Below are 20,482 nucleotides of genomic sequence, written 5' to 3' on the forward strand. Positions count from 1 at the left end.
AGAATGGTATTAATCCTATAAATACCATAATTCATTTGCTTGGGAGGAGGCCCTGCTAAGAACCTCCAAAAATACATAAATTTATCCAAATCAAAGGAACCACCCTCAGGCCATAAGACTTGATTCTCATATGCAGACCCATTCCACATGCAAGAGAGAGACTAGCCATTTAAGAGAAAGACCTGCATGCAACACTTCTGGCTTCCCGTATTTTTCTACCCTCAAAGCTAATAGTGATCCTGACAGGATTTTAGAGCCTGTATTACCCATGCTTACTCAGTGTCTTGATACTGGAGAGGCTGGCTCCTCCAGGTAGTATTCCAGAAGAGCAGAGAGCTTCAACGGAGAGTTTTTAAAAATAACTTGGGGTCTTTTACCTGACTGTTGTGGGGCCATAAGACTTTTAGCTGGTCCACTCAAATCAAGAACTGCCAGACCAATCCTGTCCTCGTTGCCAGGTTGTTAGGGAAAATAAATTCTCCTGCCAACCCGGTGAATCCTCTCCACAAAGGAAGAAGGAAGAGAAGTAAATAGTTTCACTGAAAAAGCATTAAACCAGACTGTAATGTGCATCACAGGCAATCCATTAAAGAGATTGCAAAGACAGCGTATTAGTCCGCTTGGGCTGCCATAATAAAATATCACAGAGTAAGGGGCTTAAACAACAGGAATTTTTCTCAGTTCGGGAGGCTGAAAGTCCGAGACCAAAGTGTTGGCAGGTTTGGTTTCTCCTCAGGCCTCTCCTTGGCTGGCAACCATCCCTGATGTCTCTCTTCTTACACCGACAGCAGTCCTGTTGGGTTAGAGCCCAACCTGTATGACCTCATTTAACCTTAATTACCTCCTTAAAGACCCTATCTCCAACTACCGTACATCGGGGATTAGGGCTTCAACATATGAATTTGGGGGGGGGGGGGGACACAATTCATTCCATAACAGTAAGAAATTTTACTCTGTTGTATAGACAGGCAGGTACAACTGATTACATGTATGTTCTCAAGAATGTGTTCTCTATAAGAGGACTTGACGGCACCGTTTGCTACGCATAGTTCATCCTAAACTCAACCAGTAATTGGAAGTGGCCATCTGTGTTAACTGCCTTTACCCAAAGAGAAAATAAAACTCATATCTTCATGACAAGCAAGTAGCTACAACCTGGACAGAGACACCTAAGCTAAACTCTCAGTGACAGAGGGAGATGGGGCACTACCTTCCTTCATGTTTACATTCCGAAGAGATGGCTTCAAGGCTCTTACTATGAACATTTCTAAGTTGCAAAACCGGCGAGAGGTTTATTTAGCCATTAATAAGATTTACATATATCTCAAAGGGACAGAACAAAAATTTACAAATTTTTTAAGAAAAAGAGAGAAGAAATCTCTTTCCCTTTGGGCACCAGGAGGAAAAAAAAATTTTTTTTCAATTTCATATTTACTCTTACGTTACACGTGTCCCAATGGCTTGGAGCTCAGGGGAGGCCTGGACATACAAGACTTAGGATGGTGAAATGGCAACATTATCAGTGGAGGAAATGTCTATGTCAGGATGGTGGCCCGGAATCTTAAAATACAATCGCAGAGAGTCTCGTTTCTTCCTGGGGACATGTTCCTAGGCAGTCAGGAGATTCTCTCCACGCAGCATCATTGAAAGGTCTTTCTAGATTGGCCAGTCTTGCCTGGTTTTCCAACTCCATTAGAGGAGAGCACAAGTCCCCTGTTTGGGAAGGGCCTCATAGATAGGCCTTCGCTGTCACCACACATCTGTGTCTACTTAGGAGTATGATGACTCACTCGGTCCAGTCCTTCTCAAAGAGCGGGCACTTTGCCCACTGCTGGATGTATAAGTTATGTATGATGTATCCAGATACTCAAGCCGTGAATGTGCCCCAAAAACTTTTTGTTAACTGGCTTGATTGGAGGGATCTTTATAGAAGAAAGGAATCCCTTAACTCTACAGCAAGAGAGCGGTAGGAGTTAACCCCACTATAGAATTTTTTTCTCATCGTCACTATGGTAGGAGTTTGAGTCAATATCAAACTATTTATAGCTGTAAAGATAGTGCTGGTAAACTGCATCCAAACTGGTGGGGGTTCTATCGGACCCTTCCGAGGCCTTGACAGATCAGTTATACAATTCCAGGGATTCACATAATGATGCTGTGTCACGCCTCACCCCACAGAGCATTAGCCCTCAAAAACCACCGGGTTTTGACACACCAGCCAGAATGAAAGTGGGACTACTTCACAAGTAACCTAGTTTCCCGTGCCCTCGTTACTAGAATCACCTAAGGAACGCGTGCTCGCAGGATCCCCGGGAACGAAAGATAGAGTACTACCTGTACTGAATCGCTACAGCAGAGCATGCGTATTGAACCGGAATGGAAAGTACGTTCGATAACCAACCGCCGAAAAACACCGCGAGCGCTACACCACCGGAGCGAGCATCGGGAGCAAACGCGACACTGGCGTAAAGAGCGAAACACCTGGCAGACCCATTAACAGGATAAACGACGGAAACTTCTGTTATTGGAAACACAAGCAAGCCAGGGGAAAGCGCGAACGCAGTCCCCCACTACCACAAATTATGCAGTCGAGTTTCCCACATTTGGGGAAATCGCAGGGGTCAGCACATCCGGAGTGCAATGGATAAACCTCGCCCTGGGAAAACCACCTTCGTGATCATGGTATCTCCCCTGCCAGGTAAGTATGAGTTGCTCTCGCCCCCGCGCCCCGCACCCTCGCGTGCGCCCCGCTCCTTACTCACGGTCACTTCCCTCGCGCCGCCCGCCGCACTCGCCCCCTCCAGGCCCGGTGCTCCCACCACGCCCACCCGGACCACCGCCCCGGCGGCGTTCGGATCTCCACACGCAGGACGCCGCGGCCCGGCCGAGCGGGACCGGCAGGCTCTGCGCGCGCGCTCATCTGCATACGCCACGCCCCCTTCGTGACGTCCGCGGCATCCCGTCTCCCGCTCGGGGACACCGGACCTACGAATCCCCACGGGAGACCCGACGAGTCCGGGACCTGGAGGGGACGCCCGGGAAGACGGGATCTCGCGGCGCCCGCGCCCGGCAGCTGAGGGGCCCCCCCGGGGGCGGGGCAGGGCTTTCTCCTTTCAGCAGAAAGGAAGTTTCAGCCCATTTCTGTTCTCGCCTGCTCCAACTCATCCTCAAGTAATCGGACACTCAGGCCAGGCCTTTTTGCCGGCTGACGTGAAGTGCTAAGCCGCCTTAATGAGAAATCGTGCTGATGTTTATTCGCGCTGTCTGTCTCAGTGAAAGCGACACGAAGCGCCTCAGAATGTGTAGAAGCCTAATCTAGCAAGGCTGGAACGAAAACCCAGGGCTCTAAGTTTTGAAGAGAGAAAACCGCGTGAGAGCGCCAAGCGGTCCCCGTCAACCGCGGCCAGGCGGGTGGTCCCCGGGCCCCGGGGTCAGGGTCAGGCGCCCCCGGCCTTCTCCCCTCGCCTCTCCTGCGCCAGCCCGCGCACACAGTGGCCCCGCAGAGTGCCCTCTGGTCCTCTCCGACGCGGACTCGGTGAAAGAGAAACCCAGCAAAGGGGCGAAAACAGATTTTATGCAGTAACTGCTGACCGTGGGGGAAAGAGCGGAGCTCCATTCCGATTCGTGCAGAGGCGACTCGGGCGTTTCGAAGCGAGAATGAGGGAGGGGGCTCAGCAGAGTCCGAGAAGTGAGGGCCTCAAAGGGTTGGTCGGTCCAAAGGCGATTAGGCCAGCGGGGTTTGTCAGCTGGCAGTTAACTGAAGTCAGGATGCCATCCTCCCGGAGGCTGGGAGACGCAGGCCCCATCCTTCCTGATGACATCTCTCAGTCCTTGAGGGAGACACTCCGGAGTCGTAAGAGATCCACATTCACAACTGTAAGCCCTTCTTAATAAATGCTCTAAGAAAGGGAGGTCAGGGGCTATGTAGAACTTTCCCAGGCAGGCATTTTAATGGGCGGCCTAGGGACAGGACCTCATGCCGCCAGGAGCCACGCGAGAGTCCGGTCAGGTCTCTCGGTGCAGGAAACGGTTTGGATGGGTGGTTATGTGCTGAGAGTTCTGTACTTCTCACTTAAGAAATTCTCCGTTTTGTGATCAAACAAGACAGCTCTGCCCTCCCCCCCCCCCCACACACACACCCCCGCCCCCGGCTCCTGGCCCCTTCTTTTATATTCGGATCTCCTCTTTGATGACATTGCGATTTTGTCCATTCAACAACTGTTTATTGAGCGCGTGCTCTGTGCCGGACACTGTTCAGGAATTTGGGAACAAACATACGTCTTGGTGCTCCCATTTTAGTTAGAGAAGAGGGAGGGGGATGGGAGAAAATCGGCAATGGACACAATCGGTAAATTAATTAGTATCTTAGGTGTTAAGACCTATGAAAAAAGAAAACATGCAGGAGGGAAAGGGGATGGGGGGTTGCAGTAAGGGGCAGGTTGCTGTGTTAAATTGGGTGGCCAGAAGAGGCCACACTGAGAAGGTGCCATGTGAGCAAAGACTTGGAGGAGGTGAGGGAGTCGGTCAGGGGGCTCTCTGGAGGCGGAGCATCCCCAGCGCAAAGATCAGCTACCCAAGGCCCGGGTAGCACTGTGTGTGGAGAACAGCAAGGGGGCCCTGTGTCCAGAGCAAAATTGAAGAGTTGTACACAGGTAAATCAGAGAGGTGACTGGGCGGGGTAGGATCGTGAAGGTCTTGTAGACCATTGGAAGGCTTTAAACCTGAGCGAAACAGAAGTTTTGAGCAGAGGAGTGGTTTGATCCGACCCCCCACCCCCCCAAATCACCCTGGCTGCAAGGGTGACAAGGGCCAGAGCAGAGAGATCAGTGAGGAGATTTGCATAATCCAGGCAAGACGGTGTTGGCCTTGAATGATGGCCGAATATGCCACACCAAAAACGCCATTTTGGCATAAGGATTATTTTGAACTAAAGGCCCTGGAGAAACAGCAGGTGGCTGGGCGGGTCGCGGCCGCCTACCGGTGCCCATTCCAGTGGGTTCTCCTCCTGTCCTCCGCCGGGTCTCGCCCACTCGACCCCCGCATCCCTTCGCCAACGCCCCTCCCCTGCCCCTCGTCCCCGCCTTCCGGCCGGCGGCGGACCGCTGGCGTCCCCACCCGTAGAGAGGGTCGCGGGGAGGGGAAATGAGGCGACAGGTGAGAGCCCGGGCCCCGGCGTCTTGAAGATCGCCGTCCCGGGAGGCCGGGCCACCCGCCAGCCCCCAGCAGCCACGCGCAGAGGATCTGCTCCGCCGCCCGGAGTGGGGCGCCTGGCGGCGAGTGCCCGGCCGTCTTCAAAGGGGCTTCCGACCAACCCAAGGCACGCCGGACCTCGAGCGGTCCCGTGTCGTGGCCTCCACCGTTTCAAGAAAAAGTAACGACCCAGCCGTGGCAGCGTGCACCCTTCGATAGCTCAGCTGGTAGAGCGAAGGACTGTAGACTGGGCAGGCGTGGACATCCTTAGGTCGCTGGTTCGATTCCGGCTCGAAGGAAGTGCCTGACGCTTTTGCGCCCTCAGGAGGGGCACCGCCCCCTGGCTCCCGGACCCCCCCACCCCACCCCCGCCCCCGTGCCCTCGGAGCATCGTAGCATCCTCTCTCCCACGGGCCAAAGCCAGGAGAGTCTTTTCGGAACACCTACACAGCTTCGAGTGTGCTGTCGCCAGGGGACGCACCCGCGTCTTCTTCCCACGGTCCACAGACACAGTCCCCTCGGCGCCGAACAGTCCCCGGTGCTCCTGCCTTGCCGCGCAGCCCCAACCAGCCCCGCGACACGGCGCGCCCTCTCCACGTTGATTCACCCACCGCCCCCCATCCGGAGCGCCGGCTCTGCCACCACCGCTCTGCTCACCGTTGACAGATCCCTGCCAAACAGGTGGGCAAAGAGGATCTGCCCACGACAAGCCCTGGAGGCTGACGGGCATACAGGCCCTCACAGGGGACAGGGACAATCACGGCATCCTCCAGGAAAACTCTCCCTCTCAGTCTCCGTCTTGGTCTCCTGCTCTCCCTCCGCAAAGGATGGTCACTGTCTCTGTCTCTCCCAGCTGCAGCCTCTCTGTCTCTCTCTGTCTCTCTGTCTCATATGGTCTATATATATACAGACCCAGGGAGACGGGAAACCCTCTTCCCCGACCCGGCTTAATCTGCTCGTGGGACGGAACCGGCCCCTTGAGATTGTCCGAGCCATTGCCAATCGTGCGCTTGCGTCGAGGCTGACGCCGCCGGGAGCAAGATGCAGCAGGGCTCCTGGTGGGCTTTGACAGTCACGATGGGAACTCCAGCGGCCCGTTCGGGTTTCCTGCCCGTCTGAGCACAGAGGTGTGGCCCCGGGGAAACCTTGACTTTCACGGGCCTTCGAAGCTGTTCTTGTAGCCGAGGGAGGGTTTGAATTCCTGCTGAAGGAGCAGTGATGGCTCTCACTCTGTACAATGGTGGTAAAGCACCTGCACCGATTCTCCCGCCACATCTGATGGAGATATCTGTGTCTATATCTATATCTGTATCCACACATATACATATACGACAGCGACAGCGCAGACTCAGAGCTCAGAGAGAGCCCTGCGAGTCGGGGGCAACGGGGGCTGGAGGCAGGGAGCGGAAGCTGCCTCCCACGGGGGTGGGAGGTGGGCAGCTGTCATCATAGAGGGGCACACAAATTCACCTCCTTACATGGGCCACCGGCCCGTGGGTTCTGACCAGTTGGCTAACTCGAGTGCTGGGCCCTTAAGGCTAAATTGGCAGGGCCTGAAGGGGAAGATGCTGAGGCCCAACCAGAGAGCACCCAGGAGGAAAGGGGCTGGGCTTCACCTTGCCCACGCAGCCGGGTTGGGGAGGGGGTGGGTGCAGAGAAGAACGCCAGGGAGTGGCCCTTGCTCTCTTCCCTCCTGTAGGGAGGGAAGTCCAGAGACCCGCTGTCCAGTTGGAGCGCATCACAGAGAGGACTCGCAGCAGAACCGCAATGGGAGCGTGGCTCTCTGAAGCCTCGGGGGGCCAGCCACCGCCCTCCCCTGACCCCTGGGCCCGCTGCTTCTGCCTCTCAAGCTGGAGACTGCGTTTCCCCACAGTCCTCCTCTCCCGGCACGCTGCCCCCGGTCTCCCCTCCGCAGTCTCAGCCTTCCCCACTCTCCCACTGCTAACTGAGATGTGCTGAGCCGGAGTCTGCGGAGTCTCCACCGGTCCGGGAGGGTGTGCCATTGCAGTCTGACAGGTGACCTCCAGGAAGAGACCTGAGCCTCGAATGTCACCATCTGCGGAGACCAGAGGACAGAGACCACAGAAAGAACCTTAGGCCTTCATTGGATACGGCCCTTGACGGGATGTGGAGGTGTGGAATCCCTGAGAACCTAGCTTTGAGTGCTTTGGGGAAAGAGCTGGGTTTTGGTGACCAGCATAGGCGAGCGTCAGCCCCAGCATGGCCAACCCTCCTGTCTGGGCGTCCCGGGGCGGGGGGCGGGGGGGTGCTCTGAGGCACTGCCCCTCATCCTAGAAGGTGCAGAGGTGCCTGCCGGCCAGTCAGGGAGTGAGGACACTCTCAGTCGAGGGAAGGCCACCTCAGTGTGGCTTGCCGTGCCTCTGTGGGACTTGCGCTGGGTGGGTGGGCGGTCTTGGGTGGTGGGCACACACCAGTTGGGATGTGAAACGTCTGTAAAATACGTGGAGCCAGGGCAAGGAGTCCAACCCGGACATCAGTGTTCTCTGCCCCTCCCCTTCCACTCCAGCGCCTCTCCAGGAAGTCCACAGAACCTGGACCCGTTTCCCGGGGAGGAGAGGCTCTCGGGCCGGGAAAACACACGCCGAGCCTGGAACATGGAGGTGAGCCAAAAAGGATAGAAATGTGCAGTGAGTGATGCGGTCATGGCAAGCACAAAAAAGTCAGTTTGAAAGGGTTCCCGCGGGCGAAATCAAAGTAGTGATAGAGTAGTGGATTATATACCCCATCGAATAAGATAAAATTATAATTACTTTCGCTTTTACTAAGTACTAATGATACACTTCTGCAATTTTGTAAATAAAATGACTACACTGCAAGAAAAACCCTTTCTCTTGCTTTAACACGCAATAGAGAAAGCGTCCGGAAGATCCCCCCGCTTCTGGTACGGGACGAAAACACGGCGGACCGCAGCGAGACACAGACAAAACAGCGCTCTCCACGACTTGTCTCCACTAAATGCTATACGCACGGCAAGTTACCCGTCAGGCGGTTACCAATGACGTAAGTCGCCAAGTCTTACATTAGCACAGCAGAATTCTCAGGGGAGAGCGCGAACGCAGTCCCCCACTACCACAAATTATGCAGTCGAGTTTCCCACATTTGGGGAAATCGCAGGGGTCAGCACATCCGGAGTGCAATGGATAAGCCTCGCCCTGGGAAAACCACCTTCGCGATCATGGTATCTCCCCTGCCAGGTAAGTATGAGTTGCTCTCGCCCCCGCGCCCCGCACCCTCGCGTGCGCCCCGCTCCTTACACACGGTCACTTCCCTCGCGCCGCCCGCCGCACTCGCCCCCTCCAGGCCCGGTGCTCCCACCACGCCCACCCGGACCACGACCCCGGCGGCGTTCGGATCTCCACACGCAGGACGCCGCGGCCCGGCCGAGCGGGACCGGCAGGCTCTGCGCGCGCGCTCATCTACATACGCCACGCCCCTGTCCTGACGTCCCCGGCGTCCCGTCTGTCCCTGACCCGGGCGACGGAAGTAGAGAGGAGTGGGAGAGATCTGCTGTGACTCTTATGGTTAACATGAACACTCGTTGGTAGTCTGAAGTTAGGTTGAGGGGTTGCATTTTTCTCGCCGTCGTCTTCGAACCTTTTCCCCGTTGGGAAATCACCGTCTCTTGGGCTAGTCAGCCTCGGCCGCGGTTCCAGTTTGCTTACTTTTTCTTTGGCTGCCCTTGGGGCCTCGAGCAGGTGAGGGCAGGTTTGCTTGACCTCTAGGTTTCTCTAGATATGACGCGTTGACTATGTTAAGTGAAAAAAATAAAGTGCAAAAATATATGTAGCATGCTACCCTTAGTCTTGGAAAAATGTGAAAATAAGAACAGTATACACAGTCTTGCAAAAAGAAACACAACTGATGAAATTGCCTGCAGGGGTGAAAGGAAGGAGAGAGTGCTGCTTTTCTGAGTGTACCCTTCTATGTAATTTTGACTTTTGGAACTCTGTGAGTGTTTTATTTTTTTTATTGCAGTAACGTTGGTTTATAACATTGTATAGATTCCAGGTGTACATCATTATACGTCTGTTTCTGCATAGGTTACATCATGTTCTCATGTTCACCACCCAAAGACTAATCACAATCCATCGCCACACACAGGTGCCGAATCATCCCTTTCGCCCTCCCCCCTCCCCTCTTCCCCTCTGGTAACCACCAATCCAATCTGGGTCTCTATGTGTTCGTTTGTTGTTGTTTTTGTCTTCTACTTATGAGTGAGATCATACGGTATTTGACCTTCTCCCTCTGACCTATTTCACTTAGCATAATACCCTCAATGTCCATCCGTGTGGTCACAAGTGGCTGGATTTCATCGTTTCTTATGGCTGAGTAGCATTCCGTTGTGTATATATTATACGACATCTTCTTCATCCATGCGTCCCTTGATGGGCGCTTAGGTTGCTTCCAAGTCTTGGCTATTGTGAAGAATGCTGCGATGAACACAGGGGTGCATGTATCTTTACGCATTGCTGTTTTCACGTGCTTTGGATAAACACCCAGCAGTGGAATAGCTGGATCGTGTGGTGGTTCTATCCTTAATTTGTTGAGGCATCTCCATACTGTTTTCCATAGTGGCTGCACCAGTTTGCACTCCCACCAGCAGTGTATGAGAGTTCCCTTCTCTCCGCATCCTCTCCAACACTTGTTCTTTCCTGTCTTGCTAATTATAGCCATTCTGACGGGCGCATGAGGTAATACCTCATTGTAGTTTTGATTTGCATTTCCCTGATGGCTAATGATGTTGAACAGCTTTTCATGTGCCTGTTGGCCATCTGTATATCTTCTTTGGAGAAATGTCTGTTCAGGTCTTTTGCCCATTTTTTAATTGGGTTGTTAGTTTTTTCTGTTGTTGAGATGTATGAGTTCTTTATATATTTTGGAGATTAAGCCCTTATCAGATGTATGGTTTGCAAATATCTTCTCCCAGTTGTTAGGTTGTCTTTTCATTTTGTTGATGGTTTCCTTTGCTGTGTAGAAGCTTTTTAGTTTGATGTAGTCCCATTTGTTTATTTTTTTCTATTGTTTCTCTTGCCCGGTCAGACATGGTGCTTGAAAATATGTTGCTAAGACCGATGCCGAAGAGCGCACTGCCCATGTTTTCTTCGAGAAGTTTCATGGTTTCAGGTCTTACCTTCAAGTCTTTGATCCATTTTGAGTTAATGTTTGTGTATGGTTGTAAGATAATGGTCTACTTTCATTTTTTTGCATGTGGCTGTCCAGTTCTCCCAACACCATTTGTTGAAGAGACCTTCCTTTCTCCCTTGTATGTTCTTGGCTCCTTTGTCGAAGATTAGCTGTCCATAGATGTGTGGGTTTATTTCTGGGCTTTCGATTCTATTCCATTGATCTGCGTGTCTGTTTTTGTGCCAGTACCATGCTGTTTGGGTTACTATAGCTTTGTAGTATATTTTGAAATCAGGGAGTGTGATACCTCCAGCTTTGTTCTTTTTTTTTGTGAGGAAGATCAGCCCTGAGCTAACATCCATGCCGATCCTCCTCTTTTTGCTGAGGAAGACTGGCCCTGAGCTAACTAACATCCGTGCCCATCTTCCTCCACTTTATGTGGCACGCCGCCACAGCATGGCCTGACAAGCGGTGCGACGGTGCGCACCGGGGATCCGAACCCGGGCCGCCAGCAGCGGAGCACGCGTGCACTTAACCGCTGTGCCGCGGGGCCGGCGCCTCCAGCTTTGTTCTTTTCTCTCAGGATTCCTTTGGCTATTCGGGGTCTCTTGTTGTTCCATATAAATTTTAGGATTCTTTGTTCTGTTTCTGTGAAAAGTGTTGTTGGAACTTTGATAGGGATTGCATCGAATCTATAGATGGCTTTAGGAAGCATGGACATCTTAACTATGTTGATTCTTCCAATCCAAGAGCACGGAATATCTTTCCATTTCTTTGTGTCGTCTTCAATTTCTTTCAGCAATGTTTTATAGTTTTCAGTGTACAGATCTTTCACCTCTTTGGTTAAGTTTATTCCTAGGTATTTTATTCTTTTTGTTGCAATTGTAAATGGGATTGTATGCTTAATTTCTCTTTCTGCTACCTCATTGTTAGTGTACAGAAACGCAACTGATTTTTGTGTGTTGATTTTGTATCCTGCAACTTTACCGTATTCATTTATTCCTTCTAAAAGTTTTCTGGTGGATTCTTTAGGGTTTTCTATATATAAAATCACGTCATCTGCAAACAGTGGCTGTTTCACTTCTTCCTTTCCAATTTGGATCCCTTTTATTTCGTTTTCTTGCCTGATTGCTCTGGCTGGGACTTCCAATACTATGTTAAATAGGAGTGGTGAGAGCGGGCATCCTTGTCTGCTTCCTGTTCTTAGAGGCATAGCTTTCAGCTTTTCACCATTGAGGACAATATTAGCTGTGGGTTTGTCGTATCTGGCCTTTACTATGTTGAGGCACTTTCCTTCTATACCCATTTTATTCAGAGTTTTTATCATAAATGGATGCTGTATCTTGTCAGATGCTTTCTCTGCATCTATTGAGATGATCATGAGATTTTTATTCTTCATTTTATTAATGTGGTGTATCACATTGATTGATTTGCGGATATTGAACCATCCCTGCATCCTTGGAATAAATCCCACCTGATCATGGTGTATAATCTTTTTAATGTATTGTTGTATGCAATTTGCTAGTATCTTGTTGAGGATTTTTGCATTGATGTTCATCAGTGGTATTGGCCCATAATTTTCTTTTTTGTGTGTGTTGTCCTTGTCTGGTTTTGGTATCAGGGTAATGTGGGCTTCGTAGAATGAGTTAGGGAGCTTCCCCTCCTCTTCAATTTTGTGGAAGAGTTTGAGAAGGATAGGTATTAAGTCTTCTTTGAATGTTTGGTGGAATTCACCAGGGAAGCCGTCTGGTCCTGGACTTTTATTTTGGGGGAGGTTTTTGATTACTGTCTCGATCTCCTTACTGGTGATTTGTCTATTCAAATTCTCTGTTTCTTCTTGATTCAGTTTTGGAAGGTTGTATGATTCTAAGAATTTATCTATTTCTTCTAGACTGTCCGATTTGTTGGCATATAGCTTTTCATAGTATCCTCTTGTAATCTTTTGTATTTCTGAGGTGTCCGTTGTAATTTCTCCTCTTTCATTTCTGATTTTACTTATTTGAGCCTTCTCTCTTTTTTTCTTGGTGAGTCTAGCTAAAGGTTTGTCAATTTTGTTTGTCTTTTCAAAGAACCAGCTCTTGGTTTTATTAATTTTTTCTATTGGTTTTTTAGTCTCTATTTCATTTATTTCTGCTCTGATTTTTATTATTTCCCCTCTTCTACTGATTTTGGGCTTTGTTTGTTCTTCTTTTTCCAGTTCCTTTAGGTACATTGTTAGATTGTTTATTTGAGATTTTTCTTGTTTGTTGAGATAGGCCTGTATTGCTATAAACTTCCCTCTTAGAACCGCTTTTGCTGTATCCCATAAATTCTGGCATGTCATATTTTCCTTTTCATTTGTCTCCAGGTATTTTTCGATTTCTCCTTTGATTTCTTCGTCGACCCAATCGTTGTTCAGTAGCATTTTGTTTAACCTCCACATATTTGTGGCTTTTCTGATTTTCTTCCCATAGTTGATTTCTAGTTTCATACCGTTGGAGTCAGAAAAGATGCTTGGTATTATTTCAGTCTTCTTAAATTGATGGAGACTCGTTTTGTGGCCTAATGTGTGATCAGTCCTGGAGAATGTTCCATGTGCGTTTGAAAAGAACGTGTATTCTTCGGTTTTTGGATGGAATGTTCTGTATATATCTACTAGGTCCGTCTGTTCTAGTGTGTCGTTTAAGGCCAATGTTTCCTTATTGATCTTCTGTTTGGATGATCTATCCGTTAGTGTAAGTGGAGTGTTCAAGTCCCCTACTATTATTGTGTTACTGTCTATTTCTCCTTTTATGTCTGTTAATAATTGCTTTCTATGTTTAGGTGCTCCTACGTTGGGGGCATAGATATTTACAGGTGTGATATCCTCTTGTTGGACTGTTCCCTTGATCATTATGTAGTGCCCTCCTTTTTCTCTTGTTACGGTTTTTATTTTAAAGTCTATTTTGTCTGATGTGAGTATTGCTACCCCAGCTTTCTTTTCATTGCCACTTGCATGGAGTATCTTTTTCCATCCCTTCACTTTCAGTTTGTGAGTGTCTTTCGGTCTGAAGTGTGTCTCTTGTATGCAGCATATATATGGGTCTTGTTTTTTTAATCCAATCAGCCTCCCTGTGCCTTTTCATTGGAGCATTTAGTCCATTGACGTTTAAAGTAGCTATTGATAAGTACGTACTTACCGTCATTTTTTAACTTGTTTTCCTCGGTGTTTTAGTAGTCCTTCTCTGTTCCCTTCTTCTCTTGCTCTCTTCCCTTGTGGTTTGATGGCTTTCTTTAGTATTTTGTTTGGGTTCCTTTCTCTTAGTTTTTTGTGTATTTATTATAGGTTTCTGGTTTGTGATTACCATGGGGTTCATATACAGTAACCTACGTATATAGCAACCTAAATTAAGTTGATGGTCTCTTTAGTTTGACCTCTATCTGAAAGCTCTACTCTTTAACTCCCCTCCTCCCACATTTTATGTTTTTGATATCATATCTAACCTCTTTTTTGTGCGTTTGTATCCATTACCCTCTTATCATGGAAATAGATAATTTTTCCTATTTGTGGTCTTTTCTTTCCCCCTTCAATAAGTCCCTTTAGCATTTCTTGTAGTCCTGGTTTCTTGGTGACAAACTCCTTTAATTTTTGCTTATCTGGGAAACTTTTTATCCCTCCTTCCGTTTTGAATGATAACCTTGCCGGGTAGAGTATTCTTGGCTGTAGGTTTTTCCTTTTAGCACTTTAAATATAGCGTGCCACTCTCTTCTAGCCTGTAAGCCTTCTGCTGAGAAGTCAGCTGATAGCCTTATGGGGTTTCCTTTGTATGTAACTTGTCTTTCTCTTGAGGCTTTTAGGATTCTCTCTTTATCTTTAATTCTGGACATTTTAATTATGATGCGTCTTGGTGTGGGCCTCTTTGGGTTTATCTTGTTTGGGGCTCTCTGTGCTTCCTGTACCTGGATGTCTGTTTCCTTCCTTAGGTTAGGGAAGTTTTCTGCCATTATTTCTTCAAATAGATTCTCTGCCCCCTTGTCTCTCTCTCTCCTTCTGGGACACCTATAACACGGATGTTAGTGCACTTGATGTTGTCCCAGAGGTCCCTTAGACTGCCCTCACTCTTTTAATTCTTTTCTCTTGTACCTGTTCAGCTTGGGTGATTTCTTCTAGTCTTTCGTCCAGCTCGCAGATCCGTTCTTCTGTATCCTCTACTCTGCTTTCCAGTCCCTCTAGTGAAATTTTCATTTCCAGTATTGTATTCTTCATTTCTGATTGGTTCTTTTTTACATCTTCCATTTCTTTGTTGACATTCTCACTGAGTTCATCCATTCTTCTCCCAAGATCAGTGAGCATCCTTACGACTCTTTGTTTGAACTCTCTGTCGGGTAGATTGCTCATTTCTGTTTCATTTAGTTCCTTTTCTGGGGTTTTGTCCTGTTCCCTTACTTGGATCATATTCCTTTGCCTCCTCATTTTGCCTCTTTCCCTGTGCTTGTGTCTATGTATTAGGTAGGTCAGCGACGTCTCCTGATCTTGGAGAGGTGACCTTATATAAGTGATGCCTCCTGAGGCCCGGCCGTGTGCTTCCCTCTCGTCACCAGTTCCGAATGTTCCAGAAGTGACCCCTGTGTGGGCTACGTGTGTCCTTCTGTTGTGGCAGGGTTGCTCTTCCCGTAGGTGCCCAGGGAGGCTGAGCTGTCCCCCTGGCCAGCTGTTGTAACGCTCAGCTGCTTGTAGTTGTTGTGGGCCCTTCAGTGTCTTTATCGGCTGTGGGGAGCCCCAGCACAGTTGGCTGCAAGGTCTAATAGCACATTCCTGTTGCAGTATTTCTATTAAGTGAGAAGGCCCCCAGCGTGGCTGGTTGTTGGGCTCAGGGGCTTATAATTGCTATAAGCCTCCGGCCTTTAGGTCTCTTGTCAGCTCTCTGAGGATTGCAGCTGGGTATGGCTGGCCTCAGGCCCGGGAGCACCCAATTGTTTCAGGCTTTGGAAGGTGGGGCCAATCCCCCATGTGGCTCTTTGAGAAGCACAAGTCTTCGGCAGCTGGCAGGCCCCACCGCCCACAGGGCCACGCGCGCGCACGCGTGCACGTGCACACACACACACACACACACACACACACACACACGGGTCAACACAGTCCTGCCCGTGGGTGCACGTGCCCCGACCTCCTGAAGTGGACCCAGTCTCTCCAAAGCAGGAGCCCCACACACTCCACCAACGCCCCATACTCCCCAGCCGCTCCTTGTGCACGCCCTGCCCCACAGAGGTGGGCCCACTTGCCAGGCTGTGGAGAATCCAGTCACCAATCTATGCAGGCCCACAAGTTGCCTGAGGGCTTGCTGTTGGGTGAGGCCAGTCCCTAGGGTGGGCTGCCCGCCCTGGCTGAGCTGGATTAAGTTGGTGCTCTAGTGCGTGGGGCAGACCTTGGGCTAGCAGGCCAGGGGGAGAACTCCAATGGCGTCTGCCGGCGTCTGTGTCAGCACGCCCACACCAGGTCACAGCCATGGCCGCCGCCAATGTCCCAGTCCCTGGAGAGGTCTCACCTCTCACCCAGATGCACTCAGAGCCTATCAGGTGAGTCTCTTTTCACCAAAGGACCGTGCACCTTTCTTTCTGGTGAATTTAGGTTGCTTTCTGAAACGTGTGAGTTTGCGCGTGGGCCCTTCAAGAGCCGGGGCGGTAATTTCTTTGTGAACCAGCTTTGCTGGGGGTACTCCCCAGTGTTGTTAGTAGCAAGCAAAGTCAGATATTAGGCCACTCGTCTCGGTTGTGCTGGGTCCAAAAAATGCCTATAGCGGGCACGCTCCCTGGCTCAGGGCCCCCACTCCTCCAGGGAAGTCTGGGTGCCCGGGGGCTGCTCCCCGGCGGCTGTAAAGCGCTGCGGCTCGTGAAGGCGGCGTCCTTCCTCTCTAGAAGGGAGTTTCTGCCTCTTCCACCTCAATTAGGATTGTCGTTTGTCGCAGGGGTTCCTCTTATCCAGTTTTCAGTTCTCTCTCAGGGGTAATTTTTCCAAGAGTAGCTGTAAATTGGCTGTGTCCGTGGGAGGTGGTGAGTTCGGAGTCTGCCTACGCCGCCATCTTTCTGGAACTCGGTGAATGTTTTACATTTATTTTTTAAATACAGGGGAAAAGACCCTAACAGAGGATATAAGCATAAATGGACCTAACTGTGTCTCACGTGAATAGCGTAAGCACACTGAAATAGAAAACAATAACCGAGATGACTTTTGAACACAGTACCTTGACTACGAGCATCTTCACGTCTAAAGACAAGAACTGCAAAGACCGAACTGTCCCACGGCAGGTCTGCTCTTCCCGGTACGGGGCCGTAACAATTCCGTCATAATGTCGTGTGTGTTGCAGGATTGAGCTAATGAGTAAATGCGTGTTGGGAGTCAAGGTTCTCGCTGCTGGAGAAAGGAGATGCAAATATGAAAAGGAGGAGGGCAAGGAGGAACCACCTGGTATTAAGTTGAAAATTGGAATCGAAGGCATCAGCGTGGGCTGGTTGTTTTAGTAGGTGTAGGCCTGTGTGGGAAGCACAGGTGTTTCCCAGCTCTAGCCACTGAAGCCGCCTAGAAGCAAAGACACCCAGCAGCAGCGAGCATACCTAGCGCCCTGATCTTGCTTTCTAAATGCCACTCCCCCCTGCAAAGAACGGGGGCTCTTTGGAGAAATTGATGATTTTCAGGGGTCAGGGAAGGTACCAGATGAGCCTGGAACATCTTGTGCCGGAAAATGAGGAAATGCTCCAAAAATTATACGGACCAGCTTTCATAGGCCCGATCGCAGAATGTCTGAACATCAAGGTAAAGAAAAAGTTATGCATTATAAACAACTGAATAAAATCACAACCGTGACTTCATATTGATAGTACATAGGGAAGGAGGGAAAGTTCTTCCTGACAATAGAATGCCCACTAATAAATGTAGAATGAATGATGGAATTAGAAAATGCACATTTGGCAATCATAATGCAAGAGTCATCCACGGATGCTAAGAACTCCTGTGTTAAAGTTTGAAGAGGAGCAGGATATTTACATATCCCCGAATTATCTCCACAGAAATTACTTAATAATCACAAAGGGTAAACCCAGTGAACACCTCTAGTGGCAGATGGTTGCAGCGCTGGCCCCATTACCCATGTTCTTCTGCAGTACCCCCCATGTGGACTCTGGACTTGGCTAACGGGACGTTAGTAAATGTGATGCCAGCAGAAGATTGAAAAACGCTCCCTCACTGGGACTCGCTCTCAATCGCTGTCCTGAGACCACCATGAGAAGAAGCCTGGGTTAGCCTGTTGGAGGATGAAATCACGGGAGTGAAGATGAAGCCTATCCGCTGAGGTCCCCCAGACTGACCAGCTGACCCGTGAGCTGACCGCAGCTGCGTGAGTGATCCCGCTGGAGACCTGCAGGACTGCCCAGCTGAGCCCAGCCAGAATTGCTGATCCAAAGAATGGTGAGCAAATAAAATGGCTGGTATCTTCAATCACTAAAAGGTTTAGGGGGATTTGTCACACAGCAACAGAGAACTGATGCACCACCTGAATCAAGTAATCAGTGTCAACACCACCAATTGAACAAACTGACTTCACGTGCCTCCAAACGTGATGCCCAGAGGAGGACACTGTATTCATTTGCTGGGGCTGTCATAATCAAGTACCACAAACTGGGTCGCTGAAACAACAGAAACGTCTTCTCTCATCACAGCCCTGGAAGCTCCAAGTCCAAAATCAGGGTCTCAGCAGGGCCATGCTCCCTCTGAAACTCTGGGTAGAATCTTTCCTTGCCTCTTTCTAGCTTCTAGTGGTGACAGTCAATCTGTGGCTTGTGGCAACATCGCTCCAGTCTCTGCTTCTGTCATCACACGGTGTTCTCCCTGTGTGTCTGTGTCTTTACACGGCGTGTTCCTCTCGTAAGAACAACAGTCATATTGGATTAGGGCCCACTCTAGTGACCTCACCTTAACTTGATTGTGCTTGCAAAGATCCCATTTCGAAATAAGGTCACATTCAACATATTCTTTGGAGGGACACAAGTCAACCCACATCAGGCACGATATCATTGACGTAGTCTTCATGTCAAAAACGCATACCTGAGTGTAATTGTGAGGAAACATAGGACAACCCCAAAATCAAAGGATATTCTACAAAATAACTGGCCTGTAGTCTTCAGAAATGCCTTCATAGTGAAATACGAAGAATGACCTGGGGACTCTTTCAGATTAAAGTAGGTTGAAGAGATTTGACAACTGAACGCAACACGTGATTTTGAATTTTCCTCTGTCATAAAAGACATTATCGGAACAATTGATTTAAATGGAATAATGTCTGTAGAGTAAATAATATCGTATCAACGTTGATTTCGATAATTGTACTGGGGTTCGGTAAGAGAATCTTGTGTTTTTCGTAAATACGACTAAGAAAGGAAACTCTTCCTGAGACAACCAACAATCACAAAGGATGCGACCGTACGTTTCCTCGGATCTCTGCGCAGCTAGAACCTCAGAGGAGGCTTCCCTGACCCTGTCATCTCTAGCCCTGCCTCTGGCCTTGCTTTGCTCCATAGCACCGACCACCCACGAACACACAATAGTCCATCGTTTTGCTCACATCTGGGGAGGACGCACCTTTAACCTCGGCTTGATCTCGAGAAGGAATCTTGTACAGAAGAGGAAAAGACAAGTCCCGGAGGCCTGAAAGAGGCAACCTAAGCCCCCAGGACGGAAATGTGACATTTCTGTTCATTTGATTTTCGGAGACCGTTCAACAGCCCTCCCCGGCCCACACGGCTTCCCGGTGAAGAGACGCCTTGCCCTGACAGTCTCTGTTCAAGTCTTCCTCTCACTGTTGCAAGACTAGGATTACTACACGAACGAGGATTCAAACCATTTCATGTTAAATTGGTGACGAAACTCTGATCTTGGTATTTAACGTTTAATTGACACTCTGTTGCGGTTCATTTTTGCAGAAAGGAAGGGGAGACCAGACCCGAGCCCTGACCCGCCCCCGGGGGGCCCTCAGCTGCCGGGCGCGGGCGCCGCGAGATCCCGTCTTCCCGGGCGCCCCCTCCAGGTCCCGGACTCGTCGGGTCTCCGGTGGGGATTCGTAGGTCCCGTGTCCCCGAGCGGGAGACGGGACGCCGGGGACGTCAGGACAGGGGCGTGGCGTATGCAGATGAGCGCGCGCGCAGAGCCTGCCGGTCCCGCTCGGCCGGGCCGCGGCGTCCCGCGTGTGGAGATCCGAACGCCGCCGGGGTCGTGGTCCGGGTGGGCGTGGTGGGAGCACCGGGCCTGGAGGGGGCGAGTGCGGCGGGCGGCGCGAGGGAAGTGACCGTGTGTAAGGAGCGGGGCGCACGCGAGGGTGCGGGGCGCGGGGGCGAGAAGAACTCATACTTACCTGGCAGGGGAGATACCATGATCACGAAGGTGGTTTTCCCAGGGCGAGGCTTATCCATTGCACTCCGGATATGCTGACCCCTGCGATTTCCCCAAATGTGGGAAACTCGACTGCATAATTTGTGGTAGTGGGGGACTGCGTTCGCGCTCTCCCCTGATGTTCTCCGGTTCAATAATAGAGATCTGGCTGGGTTATCCCCGCGAGAGTGCGTCTGGTGGGTTGTTGTGGGTGTGTTGTTACACAGCAGTGGTGCTGGTGTCTGTGTGTTCGAGGCGTGCGTCAGATGAGGCAATTACTGTGCGCTTTGGCTTCAGGAGGTTTGAGGAGAGTTCGGTGGTTTTAACAAGCTGTGATTTGGTTCTGTGTTCTGTGGGTTTCTTTGGCAGTACGAAATCACGGGGGTGATCTGGTAGGGAATACACAGGCCGACCCTGCCCAGGCTCAGGTGCAGAATGAGAAGTGGTGACAACTTACTTCTACAATGCTCATTGCGTTACCTGTAGCTAAAGTTACATTCCGCTTGGTTGTTCGATTGCGTGTCATTTCAACGGAAGAGGATGGGCGTGGGAGGAGGTGGACGTCTTCCCATCTCTCTCTACCCGGAGACGGTGTAAAGTAAGATTCAAGTAGAATTTCGCTTCTTGGCCTTAAGGCCCTGAATCGCTCCCGTTCTCCCACACAGTTTCCCTTTTAAACCCACCACCCTTGTCCCCTCTCCTATTTTACTGACTCCTTAGTGCTCCGCTTCAAAAAGATCAGTTTGGGCTCACCTTCCATAGGTTCACTGC

The 20,482-nt window shown here is 50.1% G+C and overlaps 4 non-coding genes across 4 annotated transcripts; 2 read left to right on the forward strand and 2 right to left on the reverse strand.

Moving 5' to 3' along the window:
- Positions 1 to 2,542: 2,542 nt before the first annotated feature.
- On the reverse strand, positions 2,543 to 2,706 carry LOC131406691 (U1 spliceosomal RNA). Its single transcript, XR_009220317.1, has one exon. It is a non-coding gene; the product is annotated as a U1 spliceosomal RNA (small nuclear RNA).
- Positions 2,707 to 5,399: 2,693 nt separating this feature from the next.
- TRNAY-GUA (transfer RNA tyrosine (anticodon GUA)) lies at positions 5,400 to 5,489 on the forward strand. The gene is given in 2 exon segments: positions 5,400 to 5,436; positions 5,454 to 5,489. It is a non-coding gene; the product is annotated as a tRNA-Tyr (tRNA).
- Positions 5,490 to 8,249: 2,760 nt separating this feature from the next.
- LOC131406703 (U1 spliceosomal RNA) lies at positions 8,250 to 8,413 on the reverse strand. The gene has a single exon (XR_009220327.1). It is a non-coding gene; the product is annotated as a U1 spliceosomal RNA (small nuclear RNA).
- An 11,273-nt stretch (positions 8,414 to 19,686) lies between these two features.
- On the forward strand, positions 19,687 to 19,850 carry LOC131406660 (U1 spliceosomal RNA). Its single transcript, XR_009220288.1, has one exon. It is a non-coding gene; the product is annotated as a U1 spliceosomal RNA (small nuclear RNA).
- The last annotated feature ends 632 nt before the right edge of the window (positions 19,851 to 20,482 follow it).

The sequence above is a fragment of the Diceros bicornis genome, chromosome 5, assembly GCF_020826845.1.
Source record: "Diceros bicornis minor isolate mBicDic1 chromosome 5, mDicBic1.mat.cur, whole genome shotgun sequence".
NCBI lineage: Eukaryota > Metazoa > Chordata > Mammalia > Perissodactyla > Rhinocerotidae > Diceros > Diceros bicornis.